Source organism: Balaenoptera acutorostrata, chromosome X (assembly GCF_949987535.1).
Source record: "Balaenoptera acutorostrata chromosome X, mBalAcu1.1, whole genome shotgun sequence".
NCBI classification, from domain to species: domain Eukaryota; kingdom Metazoa; phylum Chordata; class Mammalia; order Artiodactyla; family Balaenopteridae; genus Balaenoptera; species Balaenoptera acutorostrata.
Window position 1 is genome coordinate 117,041,378 of NC_080085.1, and position 15,340 is coordinate 117,056,717.

At 35.2% G+C, this 15,340-nt stretch overlaps 1 pseudogene; it reads left to right on the forward strand.

Moving 5' to 3' along the window:
• Positions 1-13,783, forward strand: part of LOC114236768 (P2R1A-PPP2R2A-interacting phosphatase regulator 1-like) — a 37,158-nt pseudogene extending 23,375 nt beyond the window's left edge.
• Positions 13,784-15,340: the final 1,557 nt, after the last annotated feature.

The following is a 15,340-nucleotide window of genomic DNA, read 5'->3' on the forward strand; positions in this document are numbered from 1 at the left end:
CTTGCTCTTTACTTGTGGATTGAGTGAATTACAGAATACTTTGAGCTTCTCCCTAGAGGAAAACATCTACGTCAATATTAAATGGAAGAACTATACTAACAATTACATTTCGCTGAAAAGATTTACTGTTATTCCATTGTTTTAAAAGGCTGATTAACTTCTTAAACTTCCTTTCCCAATTTCTCTCATTTTCCATAATGGCATCAAAATAGTCAGTCTCACAGTTTTAAGACTCAAAGCTCTAGGTTCATCTTCAATTCTTCCTTATTTTTGTACTGTATCCAATTAGGCATCTAATCCTATTAATTCTTCCTTGATGACACCTTCTCTGTTCCCATTACTACTTCCTTCTGTCCCTTGGGTCCAGATTACTGTAATAATATTCTAATAGATTTCCTATCTCTGCTAATTTAATCCGACTTCCACAACCAACACCAAAATATCTTTTTTAAAACATTATTTTCATCTTTTTCTCTCCTGTGCAAAAAGTTACAATGGCTTCCCATTACCTTCTGAATAATAATAATAAGAAGAATAGCTAGGCTGTATTGAGCACTTACTATGTGCCAGACCTTTTAATAGGAGCCGTACAAACACCACATTATCCTTATTATTATCATCATCTTTATAGGATGAAGAAACTGAGGCTCAGGTTAAGTTGCTTGCCTAAGGTCACACAGGTAGCAAGTTATGGAGCTGGGATTTGACTCAGTTCTGTTTGGCTCCAAAACCAGTGGTCCTAACAGCTATGCTATTCTGCCCAAACTCTTTAAATTCAATCTCTTCCGTTATTTAAGATCCCATAAATCTGGTGCTCTTACCAGTTTTCTTTCTCATTGCTCTGTAGTGCAAATTGCCTTTCAGCCAAGCTAGTCTCACTACCGTCTAACCTGCCATATTCTTTCTGTCCTCTAAACTTCTGTTCATATGGTTCCTTCTGCTGTTACAGCCTCCCCTCCACCCTCTGCTTGTCCAGATTTTAAACATCTTTCAAGGCCAAGGTCAAATTGTAACTCACACAACTCACACCACTCTTTATTACAGACCATTTATGACATTTATTGTTTATACTGTAGCCAACAATATTTAAACTCTTTTAATCACGCACTGCATCAATAAAAACTGAGCACATGCTTCCAATTTATGTATATTGTATTTACATTATCACCATATACCGTGAATATAGTGTATATTGAGTGCCAGCATATAGTGTGAATCATAGAATATTATGCAAGATAGAGACATAACAAGGATGAGATGAAGATGAAATGATGTTTCTAGAAATTTTTAAATTTTATTTTATTAATTACAGATGATTATTGAGAGTCAATATGAATTCATATTTCCAATAGTCTTGAGGATTAGAATTACTTTAGCCATCTCCTTGACAAAGGAGATTAGCTCAGCATTGTGTTTTCAGTCAGGGGGCTGATGAGGAGTTGTGCCAGGAGAGGCTGTTGTCTGCACAGACTTGCATTACTAATCTCTGTCCAAGGTTTCTCGTGGGAATCTTGTTAAGGCACTTGTCCATTTTGTGGTGCTTGGTTTAGTTCAAACTAGATAATATATCCATATGCCCGCCTAACCTGGCACAGGCGAACTGCAATTAGTTGTACTTAGCTAAAGGCCAAAAAAATGCTCTTCTCTCACAAGATGTTTGGACCCTATGGGCTGAGTGAGGGCACCAGTGTCAATCTGTATGTCTAATATCAGCAAGCTTTCATTTCTTACTGCCTTAGATTTTAAAGTATATAAATTAAATTTCTTTTTTTTTTTCTTTATTCTTCTCAGTGGATCATCTTGTACACCTCCTGGGCTATGACTATGCTTACTTTGGAGATTGACTAAATGTATATAATAAAGCTTGTCTTTCCAATATGATTCTAGGCCTCTTTAAGGGAAGGCTCATCTGCTTATTTCATGTTCCACATAATATTTAGCACCATATTTCCCCAGCACCATCCTAAGTTCTTCATTATTTGTGAAGTATGTTTTTAGGAATGCCAGGATGAATTTGGACTGTGGGTTGTTGCGGTTTTCTTTAACCATTTAACCATTTTTAAGACTACAATTCAATGGTATTAAGTACATTCACAATGTTGGGCAGCCATCACTACTCTACACTTCCAGGACTTTTTCATCATCCCAAACAGAAACTCCGTACCCATTCAGCAATAACTCCCCATTCTACCCTCCCACTCCTGTAACCTCTGTTCTACTTTCTGTCTCTATGCATTTGACTATTCTAGGTAGCTCATATAAGTAGAAGCATACAATATTTGTTCTTTTGTGTTTGGTTTATTTCACCTAGCATAATCTTTTCAAGATTCATTCATATTGTAGCATGTGTCAGAATTTCATTCTTTTTATGGCTGAATAATATTCCATTGTATGTATATACCATCTAAAAAAACTATTCATCTGGTAAAGGATACCTTTTGGCTACTGTGAATACTGCTGCTATGAACACTGGTATACAAGTATCTGTTTGAGTCCCTGCTTTCAATTCTTTTGGGTATATACCTAGCAATGGGCTTGCTGGATCATATGATAATTTAATCTTTAACTTTTTGAGAAACCAATTTTTTCCCAGAGTTTGCACCATTCTACATTCCCACTAGCAATTTATGTTCCAGTTTCTCCACATTCTCACCAACACTTGTTTTTTCCCCCTATATTTTAAAATAATGCCTATCCTAATGCATGTAAATCAGTATCTCATTATGGGTTTGATTTGCATTTCCCTAATAACAAATGATGTTGAGCATACTTTCATATGCTTATTGGCCATTTCTATATCTTCTTTGGAGGAACATCTATTCAAGTCCTTTGCCCATACAGATTTTCCTCAACTTGTGATGGGCGTATGTCCCAATAAACCTATCATAAGTTAAAAATATCCTAAGACGAAAATGCATTTAATGCACCAAACCTTCTGAACATCATAGCTTAGCCTAGCCTATCTTAAACGTGCTCAGAACACTTACATTAGCCTACAGCTGGGCAAAGTCATCTAACACAAAGCCTATTTTATAATAAAGTGTGGAATATCTCATGTAATTTATTGAATACTGTACTGAAAGTGAAAACAGAATGGTTGTAAGGGTATCAGATGTTTACCCTCATGATTGTGTGGCTGACGGGGAGCTGCCATGGCTGCCGCTGCCCAGCATCACGAGAGAGTATCTGACCGCATATCACTAGCCCGGGAAAAGGTCAAGTTCAAAATCGAAGTAGGGTTTCTACTGAATGCACATTGCTTTCGCACCATCGTAAAGTCGAAAAATTATAAGCAGAACCATTGTAAATTGGGGACCATCTATATTTCAAGTGAGTTGTTTTGTTGTTGTCGCTGAGTTGTAGGAATATTTTATAAATTCTGGATATTAATCCTTTATCAGATATATGATTTGCAAACATCTCCAATTCTGTGATTGTCTTTTCACTCTCTTTTGATGCAGAAAATTTTAAATTTTTATGAAGTTCAATGTATTTTTTCTTTTGTTACCTGTGTATCATATCCAAAAAAATCATTGCCAAATCCAATGACATGAAGCTTTTGTCCTATGTTTTCTTCTAAGAGTTTTATAGTTTTAAGTCTTACGTTTAGGTCTTTGATCCATTTTGAGTTAATTTTTGTATATGGTGTAAGGAAAGAGTTCATTCTTTCTCATGTGGGTGTTCAGTTTTCCAGCACCATTTGTTGAAAAGACTGTCCTTTCCCCACTGAATGGTCTTGGCATCCTTATTGAAAATCAACTGACCATATATGCAAGGGATTATTTCTAGGCTCTCTCTATCTATTCCATTGGTCTATATGTTTGTCCTTATGCCAAAACCACACTGTTTTGATTACTGTAGCTTTGTGTAGTGAGCTTTAAAACCAGGTAGTGTAGTCCTCCCAAGTTTATTCTTCTTTCCCAAGGTCATTTTTCTATTTTGACAGAAAATGCCGTTGAGATTTTTTTTAAATAATCACTTTTGTTATTTATTTATTTATTTATGGCTGTGTTGGGTCTTCGTTTCTGTGTGAGGGCTTTCTCTAGTTGCGGCAAGTGGGGGCCACTCTTCATCGCGGTGCGCGGGCCTCTCACTATCGCGGCCTCTCTTGTTGCGGAGCACAGGCTCCAGACGCGCAGGCTCAGTAGTTGTGGCTCACGGGCCTAGTTGCTCTGCGGCATGTGGGATCCTCCCAGACCAGGGCTCGAACCCGTGTCCCCTGCATTGGCAGGCAGATTCTCAACCACTGCGCCACCAGGGAAGCCCCGCCATTGAGATTTTGATAGGGGTTGCCTTGCATCTGTAAATCACTTTGGGTAGTATTGCCTTTTTAACAATATTAAGTCTTCCAATTCACAAATGCAGGATGTCTTTCCATATGTGGGTTATTTTTTAAAGTAACTATTTATGTGAAAAATACTTGCATGCTTATAAAAAGGTCAAACAATATGGTAAAGTACAGAGAAAGAAAGAACAAATTGCCACTGATCTCACTACTCATTGATAAGTACTGTTAACTTTTTGGGGAACATCCTTCTGAGCACCTCTCATTTACAGTTTTAAATAAAAAGCATTAGTGGTTTTTTCCTACTTAATATGTAATACATGTTTTTCAATGTCAATGACTAGATTTAAATCATGCTTGTACCATCATTTGCTTAAGCAAACCCATGCTGAAAGACATTTAGTTTGTTGGACTGTGAGTACTATTTGTTAATATCATAGTATTAATGGTTGGAAAAATAGTTTAATGTTTAATTTTTGATGTTTTCTCTTTTGAATGAAGAAAGGTACAAAGTTTTTCATCTAATCAATTCCTGCATATCCAATGTACTATAATGCATAAGTAATAGATCTCTGGAGCGGTAGGTGCAACAATGAAGGGTAGAGAACCAGACACTTGTTTAGAGATTTGTTTATACTCTAGCTCTACTGTAGCCCAGTGAATAATAATAAATGTACAGCCAAACGAAGGAAAACTTTGTAAAATCATAAGAACAGGGTATTCAGTTTATTCTTACGTTCTCACCTTTCAGGAAGAAGCCATGGATTTAATGAATAGGGAAACAATGCATGAATGGTGAGTAGTGTGCACTGAGTTACTATTCTGATCATATTCAGTTGTATCTTTTTTTTTTTAGATAGGTAAACTTCAGTACTGATATCTTTTCTTTTGTAAGGAGGTACAAACTGCAATACAGATGGGTCAGTCTTGGAAAGAAACTTTGAAGTATGGTATGGTATGGTATTAGCACTTCAATTTTGTAGAAAATTTGAAATTTTTACTGATTTTTAATGTTGGCACTACCTAGTTTTGCTGTAATTTCTAGAAATTTAAACTCTCATTTGAAACTAAAATTATATATGCTGCATAATTTTTTATTGCTCTTAAGAAACAGTTTATGATTTACCCATAAAAATAACTAATTGTTTGAGAGTGGGGTTCAAAGTAAATAGTTGTCTGATACAAAGCCACTGTTCCTGTGGATCAACTTCCTCTCTGTCCTAGTGAGTCTAAAAAAAGTTCAGTTGTGCTGGTTGAATTGCTTAGATGATGAAATGATAAATGATTTCACTCCCTTCTATGTAATTTATTAACTATATATTAGAGTTTTAAACCCCAGACCATGGATTTACTGGGAAAATACTGCATTTTTATGCCTGTAATACATATACTCCTACTAACATTTTAACGTACAGCCTTTCATTTAAACATGTTTGGAATGTAGTTACATTCCTTGCTAACATTTTTTTATGTCCCTGTACATATTATAATTACTAAGTTGTGGTAGTTGAATGATGTTTAGGGTTCTTTTCCATGGACATCTCAGATAATGACAAAATAAGAACTGAGCTGAAATTTGAGTAGAAGTGGTTCTGGTTAGATGTCAGTTTCTAGATTTGGGGATTATTAGGTCGGGAAATGGGTCATCAGCAGAAGCAGTGACATCTTATTTTCTTTTGAGCCCTGAGCGCCTTAGGTGGCCATCTATTCCTGATTTAGGAATAAGTCCTGAAGAATGAGTAGATAACCTCTGGAGCCTGTCACTTTTCATGTTTTGGTGCTAATACAGTTTATAGAGGCTCTTGGATTCCCTTAACTGACCCAATTCTAATTACTTTAAGTGTTGGTGTGAGTGAGTAAATCTGCAAGTGTGTTAGAAAGAGGAAAGAAACATGTAATATAACTTTACTTGTGTCTTGGAGAAGAAAAGAGCACGTTTTAAAATCCTGAATTGTGTGGTCCTGATTTTGTCCACATAAAATCTATAAACATTTTTATAGCTGTTAATTTTTGTTGTCCCATTTGTATCTTAGTTCTAACCAATGCTTTTTTGATCCTTTCCTGGACACAGCATTGTAGTTTTCAATAACAAAGCACAGGTCAAACCCAAAGAGAAAGACTGAAATTTAGGATTTGTGTATATGCTCAATATTGAGTAGTCACATTCTAGGTCTTTTTTGGGTGCTAGGGAAGCCCCTTATCCGGCATGTAGCTCTCTTTCCCAAAAGGCAAAAGGTGCCTTTGCTTATTGAAGTGAATCTTGGGTTCCCTGCTTGCTTTAGGATGGTGAGAGCTCCATGGTACAACCACTGACACAGTAAGGATTCCCTTCCCCGTGCCATAGCTATCACCCTCAGCACTTGATAAGTAAGCAATAGGGGACACTGCTTATAAAGAGTAACAACGACTGAGAGAAACCACCTTCTCCAAAGTCCACTGATTTAATTCTAGCACCCCCAACAGCTTCTCTCACCAGGGCGCCTGAGCAGGTAAGAAAGGAGTGTCTAAAAGTCTGTGTCCCTTGAAATACTTATAAAACATCAATGTTTCACCACCCAAATCTTTTGGGGGATACATTTTGCTATAGTTATATCTGATTCAAAATGGCAGTTTTCCCTTTCATTTCTTAAACTATTATTTACATATTACAAAAGTCACCAGCCTTTAAGTATACGATTTGATTCATTTTGGTAAATGTGTACAATCCTGTAACTGTAACCATAATCAAGATATAGAACAGTTCCGACACTCTGAACAGTTTCCTCGTGATCTTTCGCACTTGATCTCCTCCCCCCCACCCCTACCCACCCTAGGAAACCACTGATCTACTTTCTGAGAAAAGTTATACTGGGTTCAATCCCTGGTTGGGGAACTAAGATCTGCAAGCTGCATGGTGCAGCCAAAAAAAAAAAAAATGTAAAGCTCCAGGTTCTGTGACAACCAAACAAGTAATGTCTTTTTAGCTAAATTAAAATGTCATTGTTTTGGTTTATCATTTTGTATTATTGAAAAGAATCAACTAAGAACATGTGAAAACATGTGAACATATGAAGAATCAGTAATTCATTAAGCCTGTCTGAACATAGCCTTCCTCTGACCCAGCTTGTTCGTAAGGATCAGAGCTAACTCTCGAATGAACGAATGAACGTTTAACAACCGTACCCTCTCATTCACTCATGATTTTCACCTTGTCTTAAGGCAGGTCACAGCCAGGACTACAGGTCCTTCTAGCTTTTATTCCCCACAACTTGGGAAAATCCTGAATCCTTATAAGTTACAAGACAGTTTTCTGTCCTGAGGCTTTCCTGTTTTTACCTAGATTTAGAGAAAAGCAATGAAATCATGTGATATGGGATACTACATAGAGTCCTCTTTTAGTGCATATCCTTAGATCTGTTATAACGAAATAGTCACAGCTGATCTTGTTCAAATGTTTTCTTGTAACGATTATAATTTTATTTTAGAAGTCAAAGCCCCAACCAACACTGTTAGACCAAATATCCTTGGACCATTAAAAAGAAAAGGTACTTTTATCTACTAACAGAAATAAATATAGCTTTATTTTCATAAGATATCACATAAAATCAAGGATTATACAAAAATTCATTTTAAAGGATTTATTTAAAATATATTTGATAAATTACTAGAGGCCTTTTGTTTTACTGAAATGAAACTATATGTAAAGACATTTTGAAAGCTATAAAGAGTCATATAAATGTGAATTGAAAAATTTAATTCCAGTTTAGTCAACTATTATGATTTTCATTATATAATTCGCCAAGCTAGCTGCCTTAAATACTTTCTGAAACAAGGTGCGGAATGAATGAATAAATAGAGTGATTCAGCCATCAAGTATTCTCCTGAATCTCAACCCCTGACCTGCCCCACCACTACACGTACACGTTGATATCATATGAATGAGTTGACACAAATTAGATCCACTTACAACACTAAAAATATATGCTAAAGTGTATGTTGATGTTTCAGTTGTTTATGGGGGTTATGTTTGGTTAAATATATGGAAAATTATCCACCTATTCAGTAATAAAAGGACAGGGAAAGAACAGAAGTGTTTTTTTTTTTAAACTGCCACAGTTCTGGATCCCCTTTCTCACCCCTGCCTCACTAAGCTATGTACTTCTTCCTTTTTTTTGATATGACTACTGAATTATAGGCTTAATACAAAGTTAAACTATAATAGGGAGGGAAAATGGATAAATGGGAAAGGAGATTAAACTTAAAAATGTATATTTGTGAAAAATCCATTAAGATGGGAAAGAAGAAGGAGAAAGAAGAAGAAATGGAAGGGGAGGAGGAGGGGGAGAGGTAGGGGAAGGAGAAGGAGGAGAGCAAAGCTAGAGGGAAGGAAACTGAAATGTACTGCAGTGTTCCCTGCATTTGGCATGAATTAATGGCAATCTTCCTAACAACATACCTAACTCAGCGTGTACTCGTTATATTCTAAGACTAAGAGGAGATCAGTTCTGGAAAATGCTCTTTTACAAACTAAGCACATTGTTTTATGACAATGGATCAATGACCTAGCTTAAGTGTCTTTTACCTGTGCTGTGAAGTTTGGGCTAATGTTGAAAAAAACATTCAAATGTATTAGCAGTTGAAGAGCTGTTAGGAAGTTGGGGGGGTCATTTGAGTATTTAAAATCAAATACGCTTAAATTAAAGACAGTGTTTTACTAAATTAAAATAATTCTTCTTTTAAGATAACACATAAAATGTTTCATGACATTGAAAATGCCTGGAATTTTCTTAGAATTTATGATTTTAAAAATTGTTTTTATATTTCAATTTTGACATAATAGACTTGGTTTCCACCCAGTGTTTTGGTGGATGTGGCATGTTCCACATGAGCTTCTTGTACCTGGTTTTCAGCTACTCTGGAAGTTGACTGCCTCATTTCTTTGAGGTGTCCCTAAGAACTCCAAAGCAAATTCTATAAGTACCACACGGTCTATATGTTTTAAGTCAGACCCTCCCAAACATAGTCTATACAGATCTGGTCAAAGTTTATCTGACTTTCCAGATGTAATAACAGATTAAACAGAAATTTAATTTTATTTATATATTTTGGAATATGAATATTTATTTGGGAAACAACAAAGTATGTCCGATTATCACATTAATACAAGTGAAGTGTGGGGAAAGATGGTATAAAAAATCAAAAAGAGGTCCTGGGGGGAAAAACAAAAAAGAATGAGGACTCTCTGTAAAGTGGAGGAGAGATAAGGGTTAGAGTCTCCAAGCATATGAAAGCATATTTTATGGTGATTAGCAGCAATTACTTCCATTGGGAACAAGCAAGAAAAAATAAGGCTTCAAGTGGGAATTCTGAGAAATCTACAGAAATTGGGCAGCTGTAAATATTGTTTTACAAGTAATAATGATTTTAGCAAAGAAAATTTTAATTTTCTTCTATGATGAATTTGTTTTGATTTGTCTTGTTTTTAATTTAAACCGAAAAGGAGAGATGAGTAGTTTTTCCATAATGGTGTAAGTGTATCTGGCATGGGACAATACTTAGACCTCTTTCGAGCTTTGTGAGCCATGATTATACTCCTAAGGAAGGTCTGGAAATCTCTATTCCTAGGGATATTTTTTAATGAGTAGGTGGCCTTAGTGTTTTATCATTCAAATATATTCCACCCTAGAAGTTATGGACTTGATCATCAGTTTTACTCACATCCAGACATGGTTATCACATGAATGTGTAACATTTACTTCAAAGTGAAGATTATAGCAATGTGTTTTTTTGAGATTAAGTTTTTCTCCCTAATCTTTGAAAATGTATTTATTTTGTTCATTGTATGCTGTAAAAAATAAATCGATCTATTTAGTTCATTGTGTATGTTTAGCAAAATAAGGAGAGCAGTAACTTAAAGTTTTAAAATAAGGAATGAGATTAAATTATGGTACATCCTTACTACATAGCTATATAAACTTATGTTGTAGAATTTAGTTAATAATATGAGAAAAATTGTAATCATTAAAAACAAGAAGTAGATTACATATCAGTATTATATACAGTACAAATCCAATTTTGTTTAAAAAAATCATGTATACATACATATTCAGGAATTACTGAAAAATGGTTATCTCTGGATAATGGTGATGTAAAATTTTTTCCTTTTGTTTTTCTGTATTTTATAAATTAATTGCAATGAACAAGTTTTACTTTTGCAATTAAAAGCATAATAAACACATTAGACAAAATATATCTACCATGATCTGCATTTTTGTCATAGGTGAAATGACATTTGAACATCAGCCAAAGAGATTTTTCCAAGACACAACCAATGTGCTTTCTTCTGATACTACCCAACTATCTGATAGGAATGTATTGTGAGGATTAACATGAGATTTTAAGCATTCGTTGGCCACTTTTAACTTGGTTTTTAAGTCTACTTTGGTTATTGTATATACTCAGAAGTATGGTATATTATGAAATATTTTTAGAAGTTTTAAAAAACGAATAGCCCAAATGGATACTATAATATTAACTTTAGTTCTTCTCCCCAACACTTATGTGTGACATTAATATATGGTAGACACATTTTAATTTTATATCTTTATTAGAGTATAATTGCTTTACAATGGTGTGTTAGTTTCTGCTGTACAACAGAGTGAATCAGCTATATGTATACATATATCCCCATATCCCCTCCCTCTTGAGACTCCCTCCCACCCTCCCTATCCCATCCCTCTAGGTTGTCACAAAACACGGAGCTGATCTCCCTGTGCTCTGCAGCTGCTTCCCACTAGCTATCTATTTTACATTTGGTAGCGTATATATGTCAATGCTACTCTCTTACTTCATCCCAGCTTCCCCTCCCCACCCCATGTCCTCAAGTCCATTCTCTACGTCTGCGTCTTTATTCCTGCCCTGCCACTAGGTTCATTGGTACCGTTTTTTTAGATTCCACGTATGTGCATTAGCATACAGTGTTTGTTTTTCTCTTTCTGACTTGCTTCACTCTGTATGACAGACTCTAGGTCCATCCACCTCATTACAAATAACTCAATTTTGTTCCTTTTTATGGCTGAGTAATATTCCATTGTATATATGTGCCACATCTTCTTTATCCATTCATCTGTCGATGGACATTTAGGTTGCTTCCATGTCCTGGCTATTGTAAGTAGTGCTGCAATAAACATTGTGATACATGTATCTTTTTGAATTATGGTTTTCTCAGGGTATATGCCCAGTAGTGGGATTGCTGGGTCGTATGGTAGTTCTATTTTTGGTTTTTTAAGGAAGCTCCATACTGTTCTCCATAGTGGCTGTATCAATTTACATTCCCACCAACAGTGCAAGAGGGTTCCCTTTTCTCCACACCCTCTCCAGCATTTATTGTTTGTAGATTTTTTGATGATGGCCATTCTGACCGGTGTGAGGTGATACCTCATTGTGGTTTTGATTTGCATTTCTCTAATGATTTGTGATGTTGAGCATCTTTTCATGTGTTTGTCGGCAATCTGTATGTCTACTTTGGAGAAATGTCTATTTAGGTCTTCTGCACATTTTTAGATTGGGTTGTTTGTTTTTTGATATTGATCTGCATGAACTGCTTGTATATTTTGGAGATTAATCCTTTGTCAGTTGCTTTGTTTGCAAATATTTTCTCCCATTCTGAGGGTTGTCTTTTCGTCTTGTTTATGGTTTCCTTTGCTGTGCAAAAGCTTTTAAGTTTCATTAGGTCCCAGTTGTTTATTTTTAATTTTATTTCCATTACTCTAGGAGGTGGGTCAAAAAGGATCTTGCTGTGATTTATTAGACACATTTTTAGAAGTGGGGTTTTGGCATTAGATTAAGAGGTATTAGAGATATACATAAAAATGCAAGCTTGGAAAAGAGTCATCTTCTGCCCCATCTTTTCTATCTTGGATTTTTGTGTGCTTTGTTAGGCTGAGCATATTATTTAAAAGTGTGCCAGTAAAGCAAGTTTTAATGATCAAAATGGGAAATACAGTGAATGGATTTTTATTACTGTTACTGTTGGTTTTGTTTTACTGCTTTTATGAAACTGCTCTTGTAACTAATGCCAATTCTTTGCTTCACATATTTTGCATTCATTTGTAGACAAAGCACAGAGATCTCTTGAATTCTGTTATCAATGAGTGGTATTTTCTTTTTCCTAGTCTATCTTCAGATGCTCTTGATAGAAACAGCAGCAGTGCAGGGTCTTCTCATAATTCACCAGCTAAAATCAGCACTGTCACAAACTCTCCTGTGTTGCCTTCTGATTCTAGTTCTCTATTCATTCTAGCAGATGAGCTTTTAACTAAGTGGTTTACCTATCCCAAGGCTCTCCCCAATAGAGCAATGGAGAAACAAACGTGCACTCGCTTGATCTCTCTCTCTCTCTCTCTCTCTCTCACACACACACATACACACACACACATTGGAGCAATAACAGGATTGTACGTGGTATAATTTAGGCTATTTCCTATTTATCTTTTTTTCTCAGTTTCCTAGAATTCTGTTTATCTATAGAACTTGCATGTCTAATTCCTGGGTATGCCCTTAAGAGCAATGTAGTAATACTTTCAAAGATGTTTTCTAAATAAGAAGTATGTTGATGATACAATCATACATCTTCAAGTTGCTAATGTATAGAAATATGCTGTACCTTGATTTTTTAAAAAAATAATTGAGAGCTCTATCTATTTATGTGAATTAAAAAATAAATAAAATTATACATTCTAATGAAATATTATTGTTCCATTAATCAACAGGTAAAATGATTTTTCAAATTATGTACTGAATACTTATGCTAGTTTTTAATATTTTCAGTAATTGCTAGTTTCCATTTGGTAAGGAAAAATCATCTATCAAAAGCAGTTTTAAAACTAAGCTAGTTATACTGTACTGATCCAAGGATTGCCAATTTTTGACATGAATCCTTGGATGTTTAATTTGTTGGGGAAGAATAGGTAGGGGAAGCAAGATGAATGGAAGCTAATTGAATAGCAAGAAAATAATATGTAACTGGGGCTTCACTCAATTTGTACTTAACCTGATTATCCCTGATCAATTTTGTACTCTAAGTGTGGAAAAAAGACAATGTGGATAAATTGTGGTCTTTTACATTTCTATGAATTACCTTTTGTTCATCATCATGACTACTGATTTGATTAAATATAGGCTTAATATGTTAGGGCTTTTCTGCAAGAAACATGCACTTTCAGTTGTTCCCAAAGGGCTATAAAGGTTTGTTTAAAACCCAATTTTCTATTCAAAAGTCTTAAGGATTTTTTAAATTAGAAAAATCATGTATTGAAAATTTTAAATATAAAGTAAGTGCTTCAGGTAATTGGGGGTAGTATTAGCATTTTGAAAAATAGAAATGTATCTTCATGAAATGAAGTTGAAAATTGGTTTAAATTTCCTCAGCTAATGAAGGTAGGAATGGCTGTCTAAAATATTTATTAAACGTTTTTCCTTGTCATTAGAAATAATCAGAATGATGGAAATCTGATGTAGGTATATTCCACATGGGAAAAAGATTGGCATCAAGAATTTTTTGACAATAGCCCTGATGGAATTGATTAGAATGTATATATATGGTGGGGGGAGATTCTATTCACCTATGAATAAATGAAACTGAATATTTCTGAGATGACTGAAATCATATGGTCTCCTGAAACTGGGATAGGATTCTACAAATTGGCTAAGGACAAGTGAACTATCAATATTGCCTTTGTTACTTAGCTTCTTGCCAGACTTTAGTGGACGAGTTGTGAACATATAAGGGGGCCCTCATGGAATGAGGTGTGATTGCAGTGGTGTTCCTTGCTGAAATTATAGATCAATGACAGAAAAAAAGGTCCTCATGCACTATCGACACTTCAGCAAAAAAAGTTTTTCAGAATGATCAAGTACAAAGACTAAGGGTGGATAAAGTGAACAATGGGGGTGAGACTACTACTCATTTGTGTGAGGAACTTTCATCAATAAATCTTGGTAATCTTGACTATCTCATCTCAATATACTTTTTTTTTCCAACTCAGACAATTTCTTTCACTCTATTTGGTTAGTTTTTATTGTTTTAGTTGAATCCTAGGATGCCACAATCACTATAATATGCTCAGAATTGAGGACTTTGTACTTGGTTTTCCATTCTGTTACCTTTCGAGTTTGTGTATTGGGGGCCTCCATATCTTAAATGATTTTCCATTTATTAATTTTCAGACCAAAGCAATTCTAACTTTTACATGAGGTATTTTGTGGTTGATTTTTTAAAATTATGGAAAGACTATATTTTGTTATCCTAAACATGCCAAGGAATTGTCATGCCAGTTTTCCACAGGGAAGGACATGTATTAGTTTCCTAGGGCTGCCATAACAGAGTACCACAAACTGGGTAGCCCAAGACAACAGAAATGGATTATCTCATAGATCTGGAGGCCAAAAGTCCAAGATCAAGATGTCAGCAGCATTGGTTCCTTCTGGAGGCTTTAAGGGAGGATCTGTTAATGTCTTTCTCCTAGCTTCTGGTGGTTGCCAGAAATCCTTGCCTTGCAGACATATTACTCCAGTCTCTGTCTCCATCATCACTTGGGGTTCTCCCCGTGCCCCTGTGTTTTCACATGGCCTTATAAAGACATCAGTCATTGGATTTGGGGCCCACCCTAATCCAGCATGACCTCATCTTAACTTGATTATATCTGTAGCGACCCTATTTTCAAATAAGGTCACATTAACAGGTGCTGAGGGTTAGAAATTCAACATTTATCTTTTTGGGGGACACAATTCAACCCACAACAGGATAGTTTTGGTATTTTGATTGTTCCAATTTTCTTAAATTAGTTTTTAAAATTGTCTATCTTATAACCCATCTTTAAAAAAATGTAAGAACAAGAGGTGATCATATTGTATATAAGTGTTCATATGTCTTCTTCCTATATATTATAAATGTATATATGTGTATATATATGCTAGTTTTCACATTGTCACTAAAAGGATAAATGAAAATGGAAATAGTTTTTCATATATTTTAAAAGCATCATTTTTAACCCTTAAATATGTGTTCGTGTTCAA